At 36.7% G+C, this 24,583-nt stretch overlaps 1 protein-coding gene across 4 annotated transcripts in view; it reads right to left on the bottom strand.

The window, feature by feature from the left end:
• Positions 1-11,504: 11,504 nt before the first annotated feature.
• LOC145660665 (uncharacterized) overlaps positions 11,505-24,583 on the bottom strand; it is a 193,949-nt gene continuing 180,870 nt past the window's right edge. For all 4 annotated transcript variants that reach the window (XM_081725988.1, XM_081726014.1, XM_081725997.1 and 1 more), the window contains one exon: positions 11,505-12,583. The gene's annotated coding sequence lies outside the window, so the exon portion shown is untranslated. The remainder of the gene's footprint in view (positions 12,584-24,583) is intronic.

Genomic DNA, 24,583 nt, shown 5'->3' with positions numbered 1-24,583 from the left:
GTCTTTTCTGTTATATGTACAATTTGCACATTTCATTGTTTATATTAATTGTTTTATTGTATTATTTAATGGATATGAGTGTCTGAAGCCAGCTGACAAGGGAAGTTTGGGAGAAGCACTCGCCTGCAGAGAAATAAGCATGTCATTTGAATGACCAATTCATGCTGATTACAACAGGTAATAAAACTCCTGTACGTTGAGAATTGTTCGAGATATTCAGCTTAGAAGTTTATATGAGAAAATGAGTGATGATTGTTTCAGTTTGCGTTCTACAAGGCAGGTTACGAACAAATTATAGGCCTATAACTTTTGAATCACTTGTCGAATTTGCTTTTTGCTTTGGTTCTGCGAACTGTTCCCTTGACGGATGCAACGCAATTGCACATATAAAATGTTCATGGTGCAAGGGAGTCTTTTGCCTGCGTCATTTCTTCATAAAACAGAAGAACAACAGTGATCAATTTTCATCTCTAACCTATGATTATTGTGAACAATGCAATGACTAGTTGTATCTAACAAACCCGTTAGTTATTGCGAAACACTTTTTTTTTTCTGTTACTTCCGATAGCTTTCAATTCGTATGTCAATATTCCTTACTAATTATGTTGAACTTAACACGTATAAATGCGTATATCCTCATTTTCTCATATAAACTTGTATGAAGTTAAATATCTCGAACCGTTCTCAACCGTACAGGAATTTTATTAGGTTGTTGTAATCAGCATGAATTGGGACTTTGAATGCCATGCTTAGTATCTCTGCAGGCGAGTGCTTTATCCTGAACTTCCCTTGTGAGAGACAGCCAGCAGTGCTTTTTTGATGGAACTTTCAAGAGCTGCTCGAAACAACTTGCGCAGCTGTACACAGTTCATGCTGACATGGGAAGTTCAAGTGAGAATACATAAATGGTACCAATTTTGTACGCACCGCTCTCTGACAAAACTGAAGTACACTCATGTTCAAAATTATTGTCCCATATCTATAACTGTCTTCTTGTAAGAATATAATTTGATAATTTTGCAGAGTACTTTTAATACTGATATGTGTATAATCAGGAAGTAATATATTTGTGGTAAATTTCATAGGGAAAGAATAATAAATGCGAAAATCATAATGAGTAAAATAAAATGTAACTAATGGACAAGAAAAATTTATTTTCGTTTTATTGTTCTTATTTACTGCTCTTTTGACATGAAATTTACCACATACTTGTCTTTGCCGATTATACACATACTAACATTATAAAAAATACCGGGAGAATTCGTTATCAAATTCTCAGTGGTAGAGCGTTCACCTCTGGTGCTAGGGGCCCCGGGTTCGATACCAGCCTCAGCCAAGTGAACTTTGTGGTGGACAAACACCGTGTGCGTGGGTTTTCTCGGGATTCTCCCGTTTCCTCCCACTTTCTTCATCCCACCATTTTCATTCATTACTCATCCTCACCGTCTCCTTTAGTCTAACCGGCATAATCGTGGGACGTAAAACTCAAAGATTTCATTTCATTTTTTTCATTTTTCGTTATCAAATTATATTACTAGAACAACATATTTATAGTCATGCGACAATAATTTTGGACATGAGTGTATATACAGAGACCTTTGCTAGGTGTTGGTCTGAACAACACGATCCTAAGGTTCATCTAGTTTCTTTCATGCTTCTTGGCGTCCGGTAATGTTACTTCTAGCAACTTTCTCTCAGGCTCGTGGCAGTCAGCACGCCATCGTGGCAGTCAGCACCTTGATATTGGCAATCAGCGCCAGTCGTGGCAATCAGCACCAATAATTGGCTGTGGCAGTCAGCACCCGTGGCAGTCAGCACCCCACCCATCCTTCATTATCAAACCCTTGAGTCCCATAAACAACAGCAAGAACAATAATAAGAATAAGAATACACTTAGTTGGGCGCCCCCTGTACTTTCGTAATCACCACTGCCGTACATCGCTGGTGATGACACTCCAATTTGTTTGTAATTGCAAATGCAAATGAAATGAAATGAAATCTTTGAGTTTTACGTTCTATTTTAAATAAAGAATTTTGTAGTATTATACTCGTATCTTGAACTCAGTGAGAATATATACGTAAGTTAGTTAGCAATTGGTGTTACAAAATAAGAATACTGTATAACTAACAAGTAAGGTTTCCCAGGTGATACACGCCGATTTTAATCAAACTTCACAGGTTTGTAGAACAGCAAAAAATAAGCGACATGTATTTTTTTTATAGCGGCCCATATGCATATTTAGGCGGTATAATAGGGCTGTAAAATTGGGACAACAAAGCATACTTTAGGTAACAGCGCGAAAACGAGAAGAGATAGCCAAACGTTGTAAAGGAGCAAGTTGTCATGACACGATAAGCATTTCAATAACACATAGCGCTTCCACGGGGATAACACCCAACATCCGCAAATGGACCAATCAGGGATGAAAAGCAGTCACAGAGCTTTATCTATTACGCGGAATCCAAATAACGTAGGTAAGAATAAAGAATAATAAAGAATAAGTGATAAGTGTTTTTTCGTTTTTGCAAGATGAGACAAAAAACGTAAATAGATGCATCGTTATCTCAATGTCGAAAGATTGGAGAACTGGGAATATGAAGATGTGAACGCCTATATGAGAAGCAACCTGTCAATCAGTTTTGTAGAACTGGTTGCAGCCATGCCAGAAGAGAGACATTGGCTCAAGGACATTGTAGTGTAAAGAAGCAGAGCCAGAAATGCGGCGAAAACTGGGTATTACCTGGGAGTGTATGTCTACGTCAAACACGGAAGCCGTACAGTGTGGAAGTGTGGGCACAGTTGTGTTTTGAAACTAATAGACTACCGGTTGGTAGCGAACGTTTGTGTATTTTATACGTGGATATACCTGTGTTTGTGTGTATATGCCATGTAAAGAAACCGGTAGAAGTTCTGAACACATGAACCCGTGTGTTGTGAAGTAGTCAGCATGAGGTGTGTGTAAGTGGTATGCTACTGTTTGCAGTGTTGTGAAAATGACGTATGTAAATCCACACAATGTGCTGGATATGTTAATGGACGCATACAAAGAAACGAAACGTGTGAACACTGTAAAAACCGAATATGAAATGGAAATAAAGGATATTCTTGTTGATGTCCTGGAAAGTTTCAGGAAAGGTTGTAATACCGACGTGAACGTTACAGATGATCTGGTATTTAGTGATAATGACGTACATGACGTCGCTTCTTTACTCGCGAGTGAAGATGACACAGAAAGCAACGAAGACGAAGGATTATCACAATACAACGTTGGTATTGCGGAGAAAGGGAGTACCAGCGAAGCTGTAGACACAGAATATAAAGTGAAGGCAGTGCAGTTTTGGAAAAGTGGAAAGAAGAGGTGTCTGTCATTTGAAACTGTAAAACATAGATTCAAGTTCGTCAAAAGTAGGAATGACCTCTATAAATGGGAAAGACAGTTGCAAGACGGTGGAACAAATTATGAAAAAGGGACGCATATTGATGCAATCGTATGTGAGAAATTTCATACTGCTAAATGCAAAAATCTTATAATTCATAACACAGACTTACGACGTTGGGCTAAAGAAGCTAGTCAAACTGTGGGATTCAACGGGTTTAAAGCGTCAAAGAAATGGCTATGGCAGTTTAAAAGGCGTCATCACATCGTGTCACGGAAAATTACAAAATATGTCACGTACAATAGCGCAGAACAATCCAAAGATATACATGATAATGCTAATAGGTTCGTGCAAAGTGTTCGCTCATGTATAAATTCTCATGGTGCGGAGAATGTGTATAATACAGACCAGAGTGGATTCAATTTGGAATTTCATTCGGGTAGATGTCTTGCAATGCGTGGAGAGAAACAGGTCTACGCAAATGTGCAGTCTCTGTCTGCGACGACACACAGTTACACGATACAGCCAATCGTATCTGCCAATGGAAAGCTACTGTCGCCTATGCTCATCGTCTTAAAAGAACCTCACGGAAAGTTCGGGCCACGGGTACAACAGACAATGCTTCGACCAGAAAACTTGCTGATTTGTGCATCGACATCCAGCAAAGTAACCAAAGAAATAATCAAATTATGGTTTCAGTCTGCGTACCTTCCACAAGTTGGTGAACGGACCGTGCTATTAGTAGATTCCTGGACTGGGTATGATAAAGATGATTTGGCAGCTATCACAGATCCAACCAAACAATGTACAATTATGTCCATACCTAAGCATACAACGGGCATAATCCAACCTCTGGATGTTTATGGTTTTAGAATATGGAAGAGTTATGTGCGTAAAATCTCCGATGTAGTTACTCTTCAACAACTAAATATCAATCTCCAGACAAGAGACAATATCATCAAACTTCAATCATTAGTAAATAATCAGTTATCTTCTCCAAGATATACACCTCTGTTCGCCTATGCATGGTTCCGCTGCGGCTATGTTTCGGAAAGACCGATACATTTCACCAACCCAGTAGTTTTCGGTTTTCATCAATTGCATTCATTGTTGTGCGACACCTGTAGACAACCATCCATTGTCAGGTGTTCTTGGTGTCTAAAATATTTGTGTTTGGAGGATTTTTTGTGAAGTTCCACTTCTGCAATACATACAATGAATAGGTTGGACAACAAATAAGATGTCATTTATAACAGACAAAGTGAATTCCGTTTCCCTTGTATATAGAGAGCATTTTGTTTCGTATTTTCCTTGTTATTGTTTCAACATAGCTATTTATTTTCTAATATCCGCATTGGCATGCAACATTTAGCTGTGCAAAATGTACATAATGATACTACGTAACAAACGTGTTGCACGCAACATATTGCCAACACACCTAATGAATTATGAATTGCATCACTGATTATGTTCATCGGCTTTAGTTATGCCCAGTTCTTTGTCAATGACACTAGAACTGTTTTCTAGAAGTTTGTGTTCGGAATGCTACGTTTAGGTCTATCTATTAATACAACAGAGGAATGGTTTCCAATATTGACATGTGGCAAATTCAAACGCATTTGAATGGCCAAGAATCGTATTTATGTACTGTTTTCGTAAATGTATATCGAACTGTTCTGTTAGTTAGTTGTAGGACTTTTAATTTTTATTCAATGGAACTGTTTTGTTAGTTGTAGGACTTTTCATTTTCATTTGACGTGCCATACTTTATGCTGTTTACATTTGTATATTTCGAAACAAATACATGTAGCCACGAATCATTTAATATCGTTTTTATACTGCTTATGTCAAGGAACTTCTATTAGGCTCATGTCCGATTTCAATAAGAATCATTTGTATGACGAATATTTACTACAATTGCTTATCTTCGTTCCATACAATATTCGTCATCACGCTACATTCTGTTAAATAGCAGCCGGCTATGGTTCAACATACAGCATCTTACTGAAAATAGTGCTTGTGTAACATATCCACGTGTTTTGGTTTAAATGCATGCTCATATGCATGTGACTATGAATTGTATATTTTTGTCAACCTGTTCAATTGTGTTCAACATGTTGTTTAGTATCCCGTAAAGGGCCTATTTATCCCTACAACGGGGCTTGTTGCAAAACAATATCAATGTTTGTATTACTATCCTATACGGCCGATTCTTACAGGAAGGGCGTGATTTCGTTTACTGCTGGGTGGCTTTTAAATTACTGATCATGAGCATTGAACTGTTCGCAATCACTAACTACTAATAAATATAACATATAAACCATTGAACAACAAGATCAGGTTTGGTATTTACCTCTCGAGCAGGATTCTACCTGTCACCTGCAACCAGTTCTACAAAACTGATTGACAGGTTGCCTCTCATATAGGCGTTCACATCTTCATATTCCCAGTTCTCCAATCTTTCGACATTGAGATAACGATGCATCTATTTACGTTTTTTGTCTCATCTTGCAAAAATGAAAAAACACGTATCATTTATTCTTTATTATTCTTTATTCTTACCTACGTTATTTGGATTCCGCGTAATAGATAAAGCTCTGTGACTGCTTTTCATCCCTGATTGGTCCATTTGCGGATGTTGGGTGTTATCCCCGTGGAAGCGCTATGTGTTATTGAAATGCTTATCGTGTCATGACAACTTGCTCCTTTACAACGTTTGGCTATCTCTTCTCGTTTTCGCGCTTTTACCTAAAGTATGCTTTGTTGTCCCAATTTTACAGCCCTATTATACCGCCTAAATATGCATATGGGCCGCTATAAAAAAATACGTGTCGCTTATTTTTTGCTGTTCTACAAACCTGTGAAGTTTGATTAAAATCGGCGTGTATCACCTGGGAAACCTTACTTGTAAGTAAGAATCCTATAGAAAAATATTGCTTTTAATGCAACTTAAACTAATTCTGCTCATTCCAATTGCTAATAGTACCAAAGTAATACGGTGTCCCTTATTTTTGGAACATTTTTATTGTGTACCTGGAACATTTAAATCTCATTTTTATTATATAGGCCTACCTAGCAAACAAAGAATTGTTTCATATTCAGCATACTATTATTCACAAAAATAATGTTATAGGAAATAATGATCATAGCATGATCTAACTTCACTTCAGACATGCCATAGGATCTTAATAACAGAAAAGTACAATCCATAACACTCTCATATTCTATCTTTAAAATTCACACATAGTGCAAATGAATATTAGAATGTAAGAGATAACGCCATCTTCTTCACAAAGTGAACTTTGGTTATGATGTGCCGTTATTATTCTCAGCACCTAACTTAATTCTTGGATATGAGCAACACACTGGAAAGCACGAATGAAGGAAGACCACGAACAAATTCTCTTGTCACTTTAATAATATATGTGTTCGGCTTTCTTCTTTTTCTTTTGTTTCCTTTTCGTTTCTTTTGTTTCCTTTTCGTTTCTTTTGTTTTGTTTCCTTTTCTTTCTAGAAAGAAGCTATGCCAGTTTACTCATTCACAAATAAGAACCACAAAGGAATTGGAAGTAGTCAATGGGCGAATAGCTATATGTTAGTTACGCCTCTTCGTAGATTTTGTAGATGCTTACTTTTAAGATACGCCTTTTGCAGACAGCTAATATATCCATTCATGTAAGGAATTCAGCTTTGAAAGTCCTATGGTTGATAGAGCAGTTAAAAAATCAGAAAAATAAAAACACTGCTGAACAAGACTGTAGTCTGATGAGGATCTTGGCTAGAAGATCGAAACGTTACGTGTAAATGTGTTTTTATTAAATAAGTGCAGTCTTGTTCAGCAGTGTGTTTATTTTTCTGATTTTATTTGCAAGACGTATGACTGTGTATCAGAGCAGTTAAATGAGCATGTATGGTGCTCTTAACGAGAGCCGTAGCTAGAGATTTAGGGGCGAAGTAGTATTACCGCCACCAGGTTATAGAAGTATTTTTGTGGACGCTCTGTATATTTCGTAAAGAGTGATTATTTTTACGATTTATACTTTATTCTGCGACGCAAATAAGTTTTCTTCGGTGGGAATTGCTTCCTTCCCACGCAACTGGAAAAAGTCTTTCATTGTTTTTTCATACATATATTTAAAACAATGCTTTTTGGTGAGAACGTTTCAGTGAGCGACGAACCTTTTCAGTGTTTCTCCCTGACTTATTAATATGCACCGTATATATTCTACTGTTATTTGGAACTGAATTAAGTGCTTTCTTTAATCTTTTATGGAAATATTGCAGTAGATTAGAGCAGACCAGAATAGAACAGGTGTTCAAGCGACCGAATGGCACCAACTACCTAGCTTTACCAGTTCGTTATCTGTACTTTCACACGCCCGAGTTATCACAATGTATCGTCGTGGCCAGTGGAATAAAATTAACATAAATTCATTTCCGTATTATGTTCGGATGTGCATACAGGTGATTTAACTGAGTAGTTTTTAGAATGAACTGACAACATTCTTCAGTGAACCATTGCAGCTCGTATCTCGAACCTTTGTGCTCGAGAAGTAGGGATGCACGCGAGACGAGACGAGAAATGGAAAAGTCTCGTCTCGTCTCGCAGCCTCAAATGTTGGTCTCGTCTCGCGTCTCGTCTCGCAAATGTGAAGTCTCGTCTCGCGTCTCGCATAAAATTTTGAGTCTCATCTCGCGTCTCACGCGAGATTTTCTCTCATGGTCTCGCATATAAACTGGGGCAAAATTTTGCAATGTGTTATTCTATGGTTGTTAATGAATGATGATGTGATATTCTGTCCGAAGGGAGGTATTTGACCTAAAAGTCCCTTGGCAAGGTGAATCCATGGGGGTTTGCCATTGCTTTCCATGGGATGAATGATCATAACATACTAAGAAGATGGAACCTACAGTTCAACATGGTATCCGAACTTGTGGCCCTCCGCTCGAAATTAAAAAAAAAAAGGTTGTGCTGGAATTTGATTGCTAGACCATTAATTTTCGTCAAATTAATAGCATAATTTACAACAAAGCCAGCATAAATTGTTGCTGGATCCAACATTGTTTTCCAGCTTAGAGGTCTCCAGCAATATTTTCCAGTATGCCATGCGCGCACATTTTTGCCCCGAAAAAAAGTCGCCAATGTAATTAGGATATAAAGAATATAACGTTTCTGTGTATGTTTTTCTGAACTCATTAAATCAAACCCGGATCCTTTTACTATATCTATATGTAAATTTCTTCGTCTTTATTTAACCGGATTTCAACCTGGTCTTTGCCTGCTTCTAGTCCGAGGAATGCTCTAACGTCACAATATACAAAATTGACACGGATTGTTTGTTCTCTTAGAATAGGTTTGAACTTGCTTTTCAGAAAGTTTAAACTCTCTAGCATTAAATTTGTGGAAGCAGCAGAGAAAATATAAAAAATACGTTACTTGTGTAGGAGAACAGTGCTGCCATCTATTGTCGCATCCCTTTACACCAACCACCAAGGAATAACATTACTTGTGTCAACGGACTTGTCGATAACGCAATATGTTAACAATTGCGAGAATCAAAATATCCAGCAAACTATACTTGATACGAAAAAAGCTTTATGGTTCAATTTCCAAATCATACAGTTGAACTAACTGCAGTGTTGCCAGAATATCAAAACCTGAAAAGTTTTGCTTAACCCGACAGCACTGGTGTCAAGCCACACAGACACAGACCACATGTTTTTTGATCCTGAGCTAAGTAAAATCAACCTTGAATAATAAATCTCATAAAGTGTCTATTGCCCCAATCACTTTTTTGTTCCTGGAGGCATTAACGCTCAACTTAGAAAACTCAATAAATGTAAAATCTATATATATAAAAGAGAACGTACAAATCCTTTGTCCGCTCATCACGCTAATACGGCTGAACCAATTTCTTTTATTTTTGGGGGGTTATTAGGATTTGGACCCTAGATGGTTTTTATCATATCACTTTAATTTTCAATTACCAGTGTCTTGAGATAATTGACCATTCAGGTGTCCATTACGTACAAATCCTTTGTTAGTTCATCATAGGTATAAAAATAAACGTATTTATATGCAACCCGCATGACCGTGTCACTCGGCGGGTTAACATAAATGACAGGCGTTATAATGGTTTTTATCATATCACTTGAAAGCGAAAAAGTAAAAATTATCTAAGTAACAAAGTTTATTGCGTTCGGGGGTGACCGCAGCGAAGCGGGGTGGGTTAACATAAATGACAGGCGATATAATGTTAACATTTACTGCAATCTTCTATGGTTTTTATCATATCACTTGAAAGCGAAAAAGTAAAAATTATCTAAGTAACAAAGTTTATTGCGTTCCGGGGTGACCGCAGCGAAGCGGGGTGAACGCTGCTAGTCACTAAATATACAATTAAATGTAATTCATAAATGTTGCGAGACTGCGAGAAGTCTCGCGAGACTTAAAGTCTCGTCTCGCGTGCATCTCTATCGAGGAGTTTGACTCCAGGTTTGGAAGCCGTAACTACGTACGTCGCGTCGAGCTTCAAGTATAATTTTGTGTTAAGGGGCACAAGCTATTAGCCGGTGAAGGACGTTTACTTACGGCTAGCCCCAACTAGTGAAGTCCCAGGTTCACATACCTTGTGCGTATAAGTTATAAACGTGCCCTCCAACATTAGCATTCCACTTTGGAAACTTATTTTGCTGGGTGGTTCCTTGCCGTTTTGTGTGCGAAACTCACGCTGTACACTCGTTGCTGGTTTCGTTTCTTCAAATTAAAACACGCACTTATTCTTTCCGCACCAGTGAATGTCTCCATTTTCAACGACTGATCGGTGGCGTCGCATGTGGGCAACTCCGCAACTACTCAGTACGTGAGTCAAACTTGAAGTGTTTTGCAGTTTAATGGCATATAAACTAAGTCTGTATGTGGTTCCAATAAAGAATTATAACTGATTGAACTTGTAAACCCTATAAAGAATCACCCTGTATACATACATTATGTGTCGGATCCAGGATATGATCAACGGAGGGGCTAAACTATAGTTTGCAGTTTTATCCAGTGTAAAGCAGGATTGCATTTTATCCAGTGTATACCTGAGCGTCAAGGTGGGGGGCTATAGCCCCCTTGGATCCGCCACTGTGTGTTTATATATATATATATATATATATATATATATATATATATATATATATATATATATATATATGTGTGTGTGTGTGTGTGTGTGTATGATAATCCCTACAGTGGGGGTGGGAGAATGATGCACCTTATTTGTAGCAAATGTTGTACCATTCGGGAAATCTAGACTTTGGAGGAATAACATATTACATGTAATTATTAAAATCAAGTAATTATGAAATTTTATACTTTATACTCAAAGAAAAATATATAGCAAACAATACTGAAAACTCAAAACATAAAGGTATGAATGATTATGGTTCATCATCGACGGTCTTTACATATTGTGGTCCTGCCGACAATTAATATTTGACTTGTTTTGTGAAACATAACTTTTATATATTCTTTGCGTCCGAACAAGAATTTGAACAAACATAACTATTGTAATCTCTCTTTGAGTCGTATAGTACCTTTGTTTGGCTTACCCTTAAAACCATTGCAATTCATTGAATAGCTGAGGCTAGTGTAATAGACCAACTACTAATTGTAATTTATAAACTCTGTTTATTGATGTGTCTATACATAAATGAAGTAATGAAGCATAATTTGAAGATATGAACAGATATTTTAATATACTAATTGTAGTATATTAAAAAGAAACGAAATGTGAATATATAAGAGCAATTCAATAAGTAAGCGAACTTTGTGTAACAATGATTAGCAGGTTATAGTCCAGAGTTCCACGTGTCAGGTTGGTACAATGCAAGGTGGTAAGGGGCTGTTTGGCTGGGGTGTCTTCAGTTGGTATCATTGCAACCATTAGTTCGCGTAAGAGGATTCCTGAATGTTAGTCTGTATGTGGACATCCTGGGAGACCCATGTATACTTGCTCATGACCATGATTCACGCCAACGGGACAGGTATTTTCCAGCAAGACAATTGTCCAGCCCACAGGTTCCGGATTATCTTTAGGCAAAGTTGAATGGTTCAATTGATTAATTGAGGTTTAATGGGGACATTTGATGGTTCGAGGAATATTCTACCGACCTCCACTTAATGCAGGCCTCGTTTGCAGTACAGATTACTGTCCAGTGGAACATTTGTGGGATGTCGCGAAAAGGGCTGTATGGAGCAGACAGCTCGTAAGGGCAGAGGGGGGCCGACATAGTACTAGGTAAGTGTGCATACTTCAGTGGCAGGTCAGGGTATGTCCTGAAGTTTCTGTGAATAGTTGTAGTCAATCGGGATTCATAAAACCACAAACAACAAATACAGCGCGCACACTGGAACATGTACGACTCCATGATGACTGATGCAATACTCAAGCAGATGTACAGACAAGCACACCATCCAACGACGGCGTCTAGAACTGACATACCACGTGTGACTTAAAACTTGATATATTTATTTCAGTTCTGTAAAAAGATTTTTATAAGTAATATATTATGGCCACAATTGACGATTACTTTTGTGATACATGAAGCATATATATCAACATTTCTGCCCAAAATTAGTAAGTCATAATTCAAGGAAGAACAGAATTGTCTTCTACGTTGCTTATAATCATTGATAATCGCAGTCGGATATACGGGTTTATGTCAAACGCTAGATACAAGATATTATCTTGAGAAGCATTTAATACTACTTCAATATTTAAAAAGAAAGAAATACAAGCTTTTACAAATTTAAACAAAAATTAAACTTCAATATAAATTTCTGTGTGTGTATATACACACAAATAGATACAGAATATATATAATTAAATAATGAAATTTATGAACAACTTCTTAAACAAATAATAAAAATAAATATGATAACTATAGCTACCACATGATTTTTTAAATATCTTTAAATGAAAATAAGATCTAATCTAGAGTTACAGCAAATTTTAAAATGAAAATTTAAAGAGAATGGAATTTAAAGAAAATAACAACGATTTTAATTCACGAAATATATATATGCTTTCTTTGAAAAAATCTTGATTCATACATATTCATGATTCACTCGTAAACATATTCATGATTTTATTCACTTGTATAATTTATTTGGTTTGCACTTTTCTCTAAAGAAATTGTCCGGTACGTTGTCCTCATTCTGAAAAGAAAAAAATACACAATTAAAAATTATCATTTTATTACGTTTGAAAATAATGCTTATCGCGACTATTGACATTGGAGCCAAAGACATCAACATTTACTAAATGGCCACTATTAATTGATCACTCGCTCAGAGACTGTATTTACTATACCTTTGTAATTCCAAGTATATTCAGTTAATAATCTCCCATAAGCTATAAAATAAACTGTCTTCCATATATGTTAGCAAACTAAGCTAACAAGTAACACAAATGAGTAAAGAATTCAATGAAAATATTAAAGTTGTTTAGAAGTCTAGTTCAATCACTTTAATGGCCGTGTGCACCAACGAAGTGCAACTATTGAACGAGGGTCATAACTAGAGACCGGATGTTTAGGCACTAAAAACCTGGAAAATAGGCAGGCAAATAGGCACTTAAAATTTAAAAAATAGGCAGTAAAATAGGCACTAAAATGTAACTCGAAATAATAAAGATAAATACTCAATACCATTAAAAAAATAGATTCAAGTCATAGATAATGTTCAAAGAATATAGAAATATACTTATTTGTTAAAGAATATCTTCTTTTACTGTATATACAAAAACGAGGCATGTTATGCATTCCACATACTGAGTGAACCTGAAAGATGTGCACATACTTCGGGAGGTGATTCGTGACATGAAAAGAAGACAAAAAGGGCTGTTGCATGTTGTCGAGTTCTGCGTCGTGTTCAAGTAACAGGGGTGCCAACTTGGAATCGAAAATCGAATCCTGACAATTGGAAAGGGACATAAAGGTGCGCACATACTTCAGGAGATGATTCGTGACATTCAAGGGGACTTTTGTCTTCTTTTCATGTCACGAATTACCTCCCGAAGTATGTGCACATCTTTGAAGTTCATCTTGTATAGCTATATATTGCAACGTACCACATGTTTGTGTTTACAAACACAAAATATAAGTAAAAATGTGTGCATTATGTTACGTAAATTATATATTTTCCCAATAAAGGCTTATTTTGAAGAAAATGTATAGAATAGGCAATATTATGCACTAAAGCAATTATTTAGGCAGTAAAGGTCGAAATAGGCAAAATAAAATTGCCTTAAATCGAAACTATAGCTCCCCATATAAACTTTAAAACATTATTTTTGATCATATCTTTAATATTAAAAAATAGGCATTTTGCCTAACATCCGGTCTCTAGTCATAACCAAGCTCGGTGAAAATGTCTGTTGCACCAACAACGTTCGAGGTTAAGTCTCGGACAAGTGGTGGATAAACTTGGTTTTAGCTTGAACGGCCGAATTTGGGGGTTTAAACTTCGTTGATCCAAGTCAGTTTTGTTTATATTCAATAACGTCTTTGTATTTTTCCACTAATGAAATGACAACACATTTCTCGTGTTCAGAAAAATTTTTTGCTCGTGGTTTCATTATTTTTTCCATCACAATTATGATCACTGAAATTAGACTACTCACAACACTATGTACGCAATTTCGAAAGTCGAAAAGACCGGCACGCGGTATGCTTTCTTCATTTGTTACTTTGTTAAATGAATATTAGAGACAAAAGGCGACAACTAATCAGAGTCGATTTTACAAATTGACCGAAGTTTACTTAAATGAGATGTACTGAACTTCGACTTTCAATGGTGCAACAAAAGTCTTGGAACCACGTTTAAACTTGAAACTTTAATGTTAAACGCGTTTGAGTGAAACTTCGTTTCAACTTCGTTGGTGCACACGGCCATATGAATTTCTTAATCCTGTCATTTCCATACAATAACTTCACTTTCAATCTAGAAAATGCTAAAAATATACTTATAGTCAATGAATATATAATTTCATTAAATGTATTGATAAATGAATGATTTTACAAAATTGAAATTTATTACGGATTAGAGTCGTCAACTGACCGGTATTTTTTGTCAGGGTCTCACAATATAATTCAAGATTTAAAATACAATTATTAGTATTCTTCACCTGGTAAAGATTAAGAGCAGGTGCTGGTAATTTCATTTTTCAGAGTTGAGAACTCTATAGAGTTCTGTCGAATTTCCATGTAGTGGCACTTCACGCACTTCCTTCATCTGTTGTCCCGAGATTAATAATAATAATGTTAGTGAGGGTTACATTCTGTAGGTCGGTGTTTGTGGTTACTACAGTTAAATGAAAACATGATTGAGAACAAGTCAGACAAGGGTCTAGGAAGATTCGGTGTAAGAAAACTCTGCGTACAAAAAATTTGGTGTACGAAAAACTCGGTGTGAGGAAAATTAGGTGTAAAGTGGATTCGGTATAATACATATCACATATTACCGCTTATGATAACTTATAAAAGTTCATATTGTGAAAACGAAAACAACATCAAATGCACCGAATATAATGTTATTACGTATTTTAAGGAAAGAAAATCTATCTTTTGCATTGAGTCCGATATATCTTATATATATTTTGTGGCACTGGCGTTCTGGCATGTAAAAAATGGGGGGGGGGACAAAAAATTATTTAAATGGTACTTCATAGTCCAACCTGTTTATTATCTTCGATTCCATTTTTACCCTTCTTGCTTATCTTCACGGGTCTCCTGAGGTATATCAAGAACTCTGTTATAATCGTTTCACAGCCTGAATATTATATTTCAAATAAAAAAATATTATTCTTTATATGTTATTCTATCGTTATAAATAATTAAATTAGAATAAAATATTGGATATTTTGTACTTTAAAATATTGGGGGGACGTGTCCCCCTCACCAGAGACGCTCGTGTTTTGTGGGGAATTACCATAATTTGTTTTCACCATACAATCAATCTGACACTTTTTGTCAAAAATAAACAATCACAACTATAAATTCAGAGAATAGTTATAGAAACAGAATTGAAGACTTTGGGGCAAAAACAGGCCCAAAAACTGAAAGCGAAAAGTAGCTTCACAAGGGTTTCTCGTCGTCCGATTTTCTTCAAACTTAGCACATATACACTAGACCAAAAATAAATCGACAAGTATTTTTTGTTTCTTTCGGAAAATAGGTTAAGGGGGGCAAAGGGACTCTTTTCAAAAAAGGGCCCCCTTGACTAAAAGGGCACATTAAAGAAACGAAAGCAGCCGAAGATAGTGATATTCTGGATTTCGATGAAAATTACTGAAACTGTGATATATTGTAGATATTGTGATCCTGAGAAAAAGTCTCAAAGGCACATCCACCAATTACTGACCGTTTGGCCAGTACGAGGCCACTTTTTTTTTTAAAGCAGCTGAACCGCAGATAGTGATATGCTAGATTTCGGTCAAAGTGACAGAAACCGTGATATGTTGTAGATATTGTCATCCAGAGAAAAAGTATGAATGGACACAACCACAAGTCACTAATCGTTTGGTCACCACAGGCTAAGTTTCTTGAAAATAGAACGACGTTCTGGATTTCTGTAAGAATGAGTAAATTTCTGATATGTTGTACGAGATCTTGATATGTTGTACTCGTAGATCTTCTCATCGTGAGAGAAAGTCTTAATGGACACAACCATCAATTGTTGACGGTATGGCCACTACAGATGCAGATTTTTGAAAACCGCCGGATATATGATATTTTTCATTACGATGTAAATGAATGAAACTGTGTTGTAGATGTCATGATGCTGAGAAAAAATGTCTAGTGCTTTCCAGGGTTTTCCTTTGTCCCTCAAGACGAACATCGGAATGTTGTCTATGCTTAAATGATGTTAGACGCTACTCTCCCATTCCTCATTCGGGTTGTTCGATAGGACTTTTCGTGGCTTCATACAATTCCACCAAAATTCCAGAATATCCTTACCTTCTGCTGTTTTAAGAAATGTGGTCCCCTAGTTACCAAATGGTCAGTGATTGGTGATTGTGTCCATTGAGACGTTTTCTCAGGATCACAATATCTACAATATATCACGGTTTCAACCAATTCCACCGAAATCCAGACCTACCTTCTGCTGTTGTCAAAAAACGTGGTTCTTAAGTGGTCATAGGTCAGTGATGGGTGGTTGTGCCCATTGAAATTTTCTCTCAGGATCCAATATTAAGAACGTATTATGGCTTCAAGCAATTCCACCGATATTCAGAATACAGTTACCTTCTACTGTTTTCATAAAAGTGGCCTCGTAGTGGCCAAACGTTCAGCAACATATCACAGTTTCAAGCAATTACACCGAAATCCAGAATACCTTATGCTCATTTAACCTTTACATGACGAACAGCTCAAGAATTGAGCAAGCAGTTTAAACCTCCATCGCTTCGCTTCTAATTAACCTAAAGAGATTATTTAGGTGTCTCTCTCTTTAGGAAGGATCAAACTTTCCAACAGTGTGCATTTCGTCTACATGGAAAGTCAAGCAGCGGAAGGGTAGGGGGAGAAGCTGGATGTACTATTTCTCCCTCCCCCTCAGCATTTGGGAGAGGGAGACTCTTCCTCCAAAGGAGCTGCAAGCATAAAAAGTGGTATCAATAAAGATAAATAAACATCCAAACTAATGATATCCTGTGCATGGCCATTCTTGTGCACTACAAATAACAGTGTTGCCAACTTCGAGAAAATGTATTTTATATTTTAATTTTTTTTTTATTTTTTTCTTCTTTTACGGATTGAGCACGAAGAACACAAGTTACCTCGTTGAAATATGTGTCTCATAATCTTTCAAATGAGGTATGGCTTATATCGCTGTGCCAATTAGTGACGTCAGAGTAGACCAAAATATTTCGAAAAATATGTACAGGGTGATTCTCGTAGTAAACGCATTCGGAATTTTTTCTCACTTGGTATGCAACTTTCGCCCTTCACTTTTTTTTTTTACATGATTGTACCCAATGTCTGGCGTACACTTGAAAATATTTTTCCTTCGTACGACAAGTAACAGTGTTGCCAGCTTTTGACAAATTTCCAAAAACAAAAAATGTCATTTTCTTCAAACTTTTCGTCTTCTTCTTCGCGTTTGGCACGAGGGGCACAAAAGTTAACTCGATGGAATCTTCGTTCCATAACCTTTACAATGAGGTATAGCTCATATCCTTCTGACAATTAGAAAGGATACTAGGGACGACAACGTAAAAGTCTACGATTTTCTTGAAATTCCTATCCGTCCTGTAAAAATGTGACCTTATAGTGGCCAAACGGTCAGTGATGGATGATTGTACAAATTCAGACTTTTTCTCAAGATCACAATATCTACAACACATTACGGCTTCATTCATTTCTACCGACATCTAGAATACCGTTACCTTCCGCTCTTTTTAAAAATGTTGCTCTCTAGTGGCCAAACGATGGGTAATTGGTGGCTGTGCCTATTGAGACTTTTTTTTCAGGATCATAATATCTACAACATATCACAGTTTCAGTCATTTTCGTCGAAATCCAGAATATCACTATCTTCGGCTGCTTTCAAAAAAGTGGCCCTGTAGTGACCAAATGGTCAGTGATTGGTGGTTATGTCCGTTAATTTTTCTCAAGATCACAATGTCTACAACATATCACGGTTTCAGTCATATTTACTGAAATCCAGAAGATCGTTATCTTCGGCTGATTTCAAAAAATATGACCCTGTAGTGGCCAACAGGTCAGTGATTTTTGGTTGTGCCCATGGAGACTTTTGAGACTTTTTCTCAGGTTTACAATATCTACAACATATCACGATTTCAAGCAATTCCACCGAAATCTACTTTCCGTAAGAATTGTGCGGGGTCCTTTGTCATTTGAAGGGAGCCATTGCCGCCTGAAACTCTTTTTTCGCAAAAACGACACAACCCGTATTTCCTACTTTGAAGTCATCTTTGCATTGGGAGAGTTTCGTTAATTGCCCTTTTAGTCAAGGAGGCCCTTTTTTGAAAAGGGTCCCTTTGCCCCCCTTAACCTATTTCCCGAAAGAAACAAACAAACAAAAAAAAAAAATACTTGTCGATTTATTTTCGGTCTAGTATCTTTGCATTGGGAGAGTTTCGTTAATTGCCCTTTTAGTCAAGGAGGCCCTTTTTTGAAAAGGGTCCCTTTGCCCCCCTTAACCTATTTCCCGAAAGAAACAAACAAACAAACAAAAAAAAATACTTGTCGATTTATTTTCGGTCTAGTGTATATGTGCTAAGTTTGAAGAAAATCGGACGACGAGAAACCCTTGTGAAGCTACCTCCTTTTCGCTTTGCGAGAAAAGGGTTACAATTTCGTTAAAGTTACTTGGAGAAACAAGATGAAGAAGCCATTTACACTCCTCCAAAGTTTGCTTGTCAATAAAACTGTGCTTCAGACGCTCGCTGTGAGTGAGGAATCGTCATTACATTCAGAAATTCAATCAGTATTCTGGGTTTATATTGAAAAAATTGTAGCCATTTTGAAACCTATTGTGGATTTGATTAATTGGTTCCAGTAAAATGAGCCTCTGATAGACACTGTGCACTCAAAATTCCAGAGCCTTCATCAAACTCTGCCAGAACAGTTATCATCGCCAATCCTTTCGAAAAAGAAGAGCAATCAATAATGGAAAAATTTAAAAGAAAGACGTGAATTCGGCTTGGGTCCAATTCATCTGGCTGCAAATCTCCTCAATCCCACTTTTCAGGGCTGCAAACTGACCGCTGAAGAATTGTTTGATGAAGTTAACTTCGTTTGTAAAGTTACAAAACAAATGGGATTGAATTCTGTTTTACTGACTATAGGGACAAGGAAGTTTTTGTGGGGCGGACTGGAACAAGTGAGCTCACTACATTGGTGGAGAGGGATTCGAGGCATCACTGAATTAGCTGATGTCGCCATTCGAATCATTAGTGCTCCGGTTACATCTGCTGCCACAGAAAGAACTCTTTCCACATTTAGTTGGATCTACAGTAAAACAAGAAATCATTTATCATTGGAGAGCGCAAAGAAACTAACATATCCTTCATATAATTGGAAGCTTTTAAATAAGTTTCACGGACGCAACACTGAGGACCAGGGTCATCAAGAAAGAAGTCACCAGCTATTGGCATGGAACAGAACAAAGCACCAGAGAGATTGGAAGAGGATACAGAAGAAATGAGTGGCACAGAAGAAAATGAAGAGACGAGTGATAGTAATGTTGATACTGAAGAATTGTGTGATGATTCTAACTATGATCTTACGGTTGATTTCTGAGTAGTAGGACGATAAAATTTGTACTCCTTTTATAGTGCTCCAAATATGGTAGAGATTAATTGCTGTTCTTTACTGAATAATTTAATATATAAATTTACATTCAGTGAGTTACTATATAGCTTAACGTTGTTTATCACATTAATATTTTAAATATGTTATTCCACTAAATATTTTTACAAAGCATTATTGTTAGTGTTAAACTACATTTAGTGTACACTTCTAAAAATTAGGAATTTAAGTGTTTTACGAAGTGTTATTTCTTATTTTATGGATAGTTTTCTCCCAACGGCATATTTAGTAAATAATTTGATCGAACACATTTATTAAATTTATAGCACGGCCAACAAGAGATGGTCTCTGACGTTTCTTACCACATGCGGTGGGACATTGCAGCCCCTACTTTGATACCAGTGTTACCAACCACGATCACTCTGTCTTATACCATTAATTAAATTGCCACTACAGTTGCACCGAAAAAAACCTTGACACGCGAGTAGTGGCAATGTCACTGCGAGCTGTCAGAGACGTTCTCTTACTGGACGCACTATAGTTACTTTGATTATTCTACAACTTCCGTAATCATACAATTATTTCTGCAGAATGGCAAATTAGGTAAATGTGTAATTTGTATCATTTCTAAGTATTTTCTAAGTTATTACTTACTAAAGCCGAGTCTCTTTACTTTGATATAACTATATCAAAAACTTACTTGTTACAGTGTAGTTTCTTAAACAGATTTATTTTTTTTAATTCAGTAAACCAGGAGTAAAATATAAGAAACTTATTGGTCCATTTTTTTTTTTTTTTTGCATAATTAGCAACTCAGTACCTCTCATTGCCTATAGATAAAATACCAAAAATAACATTATTTTGCGTGAAGGAAGTAACCAGTTGTATTTGGAATATTAGTTCAGTTTTTTAAATTATTAAAAAAAGTTGTTCTTCATCAGTATTACTCAATTTTTTTAAGGTAATGTAAACTTTAGATCCTTAAAATAGGAAAGCAGTTATTAATAATTCATTTTCCGCAGTTTGGTAAACTAAAAGAAAAAGTAGTTGTTCATTTTAGTTATAGAGATCTGCTGTTACTTAAGTAGTTAGTGTTCATCGGTGGCTTGAAAAATTGGAGAGAGGTATTGGGAAATAAAAGAGATGCGCCAGATCGAGAAAAATGGAGAAAGCAGTTTCATCAGACGCGAACTAAGGAAGAACTTAAACTCCGTGTCATTAATACCAGGAGCTGCTGGCAGACAGAATACTTAATAATAGCGTATGATTAGTTTACTTGGTATGTCATCCAATAATAATAGTTTATGACAACTCATTTCACTTTCTTTAGTCATCGTTATGTTCTGTCACCGTGTAACGTGGGTTCCTGTAACCACGGCATGGCGCGTCCTCAGGTTGCGGATCGAGGAGGCCTCTAGATATAGAGGTTAGCTGCGAATATACTGAATAAGCAGTCGCGGACAGCCGACTAGGAATAGTCCTCCAGCTTGGGGGTTTGGGTAGGGCTAACAACCTCATCCTGTAAAAAAAAAAAGCACTTATTCAGAAATATTCACAAAAGCCTCGGACAAGAACTGATAACTTGGCACAACCTCAGCAAAAGAAAATGGACATGAGATTTGGAACATGGAATATTAGGAGTCTTTATAGGGCAGGCGCGTTGAAATCCGTAACGAGTGAGTTAGAGAAATACAGGATGGACATAGGAGTAGTTCAGGAAGTTAGGTGGGAAGGAAATGGATCTGAGAATTCCGGAAATTTTACGTTCTTTTACGGGGAAGGAAATAAAAATCACCAGTTAGGAACAGGGTTTTTCGTTCATAAACGTATATTACCAGCAATTAAACGGGTTGAATTTGCCACTGACAGACTTTCTTTTATTACTCTTAAGGGACGGTGGTGTGATATTATTGTTTTAAATGTACATGCCCCAACTGAAGATAAGGATGACGATATAAAAGACAGTTTTTACGAAGAAGTGGAACTGTATTTGACCAACTCCCGCGATACCATATGAAAATTCTACTAGGAGATTTCAATGCGAAGGTAGGGCGAGAGGATATTTTCAAACCGATTATAGGGAACGAAAGTCTGCATAACGAAAGTAATGACAACGGTGTTAGACTCGTGAATTTTGCAACATCCAAAAACTTAATCGTGAAGAGTACAAAATTCCCACATCGCGACATTCATAAATACACTTGGACATCACCAGACGGGAAAACACATAATCAAATTGATCACGTTTTAGTAGATAGAAGAAGGCAATCTAGCATAATTGATGTCCGGTCGTTTAGAGGGGTTGATTGTGACACTGACCACTACCTGGTAGCAGCGATAATACGAGAGAGGTTATCGTTGAATAAAGGTAATATTCATTGTCCGAAAACGGAGAGATTCAATTTAAAGAAATTAGAAGAGAGCCAGGTAAGAAAGAAATACCAGATTGAAGTTTCGAATAGATTCTCGGCCTTAGAAGATTCGGAGTGCACTAGTGTTGAGGATACCTGGATTGAAATTAGAGATAGCATTAAAATTTCAGCAAAAGAAAAATTGGGACACGCGGAAATACGTAGGAACAAACCATGGTTCGACCAGGAATGCATAAAACTAGCAGAGAATAGAAAACAGGCAAAATTACGCTGGCTACAAAATCCGAATGAAATAACTACACAAAATTTCGCAGATATCAGGTGGGAAACTTCCAAAACTTTTAGAACAAAGAAACGCGATTTTCTGAAAACTAAAATTAAGGAATTTGAAGATAATAGTAAAAATAAAAACATCCGGGACATGTATAAGGGAATCAACTAATTTAAGAAAGGCTATCAACCTCGTACTTATATATTAAAGAAATCTGACGGTACAGTTCTCACTGACATGAATAGCATCTTAAATAGATGGAAAGATTTCTTTGACGATTTGCTTAATACGCAACCGAAAACTAGTGTGCGTGGAGAAAAGGAGATACACACCGCAGAAACGTATATTCCAGAACCCAACAAAATAGAAGTAGAAACTGCTATAAAGAAATTAAAGAAACACAAATCTCCGGGTGTAGATGAAATTCCGGCTCAGTTAATTTTAGCTGGAGGCGAAAAATTGTGGAACAAGATACACAAACTCATTCTCCTTATCTGGAACAAGGAAGAATTGCCACAAGAGTGGAAAGAATCAATCATTGTTCCAATTCACAAGAAATGCGACAAAACTGACTGTAATAATTATCGAGGCATTTGTCTTCTGTCAACATCCTATAAAATCCTTTCAAATATTCTATTAGCAAGACTGACCCCACACGCAGATGAAATTATTGGAGATTATCAGTGCGGATTTAGACGAAATCGATCAACTATCGACCAAATATTTACCATTCGCCAAATACTCGAAAAAAAAGTGGGAATACAATACCCCGGTACATCAACTATTTATTGATTTTAGAAAGGCGTACGACTCGGTTAGGAGAGAAACATTATACAACGTTCTTACAGAACTTGGAATACCGAGAAAGCTAATTAGATTAATTAAGATATGTTTAAATGAATCCCAAAGTAAAGTCCGGGTAGGAAAATTTTTGTCCACGAGCTTTCACGTCGAAAATGGCCTGAAACAAGGAGATGCGTTGTCGCCATTATTATTTAACTTCGTTCTGGAATACGCTATAAGGAAAATCAAAGATAGCAACCAGGGCCTAGAGTTGAACGGTATTCACCAGGTTATAGCATATGCTGATGATGTAAATTTAATAGGTGATGATAGGAGAACAATAGAAAGAAATGCAGAGATCTTATTAAACGCTTGCAGGGACATGGGTTTAGAAGTAAATGCAGAGAAAACTAAATACATGGAAGTGCGTCGGGACCGGCATACAACAAATTATGGATGCGTTAAAATACTAAATAATACTTTTGATAAAGTGGATAGTTTCAAATATCTAGGATCAATATTAACAGCGGAAAATCATATTCACGAAGAAATTAAATGTCGACTAAAAGCAGGGAATTCGTGCTACTATTCGGTTCAAAATCTCTTGTCGTCGCGAATTCTGTCGAGGAATTTGAAGCTTAAAATATACAAAACGGTAATCATGCCTGTTGTTTTGTATGGCTGCGAAACATGGACACTTACTCTGAGGGAAGAGCATAGACTGAAAGTATTTGAGAACAAGATCCTGAGACGAATATTCGGACCCAAGAGGAACGGGAATGGGGAACGGCGGAAACTTCATAACGAGGAACTACATAATTTATATGGTTTACCCAACATTGTCAGGGTCGTGAAGTCTAGGAGGTTTAGGTGGGCGGGTCATGCAGCTAGAATGGAAAAATGTAGAAACGGTTTCAAAGTCTTGACTGGAAGACCAATCGGAAAACGACCATTAGGAAGACCTAGGCGCAGATGGGAGGACAATATAAAGATGGATCTCGAAGAGATTGGAATACAAAGTAGAAACTGGATGCAGTTAGCTAAGGATAGAAGTCAGTGGAGAGCTTTTGTGAACGCGGCATTGAACCCTCGAGTCCATAGGCCATGGAGTTAGTTAGTTAGTTAGTTAATGTTCTGTCATAAATTTTATATTTTCGTGTTTGGTCGTCTATCGAATTCTATCGCGTAGCTGATCGGACGTCTCAGGGGCACACTAAGGTAAGAATTCACGGGATAGAGTGGACAATTATTTTCCGCCAAGGGTAATAGAAGGAAATTTAGTGTAAGTAGAAAGAAAAATAATGGTGAGTAGCTAGGAAAGCCATACTGTGTTACTTAATAAATATCAAATTCATTCTTTACTAGAAAATGATTAATTAAATGGTCATCATAGTGCTCTTGTTGCAGGTAATACAAATGACCATTATATTTTTCATTGACAACGATAAAATCTATT

Source organism: Thermobia domestica, chromosome 1 (genome assembly GCF_964235325.1).
Source record: "Thermobia domestica chromosome 1, izTheDome1.hap1.1, whole genome shotgun sequence".
NCBI lineage: Eukaryota > Metazoa > Arthropoda > Insecta > Zygentoma > Lepismatidae > Thermobia > Thermobia domestica.
This window is presented reverse-complemented; position numbering and strand designations above follow the sequence as displayed.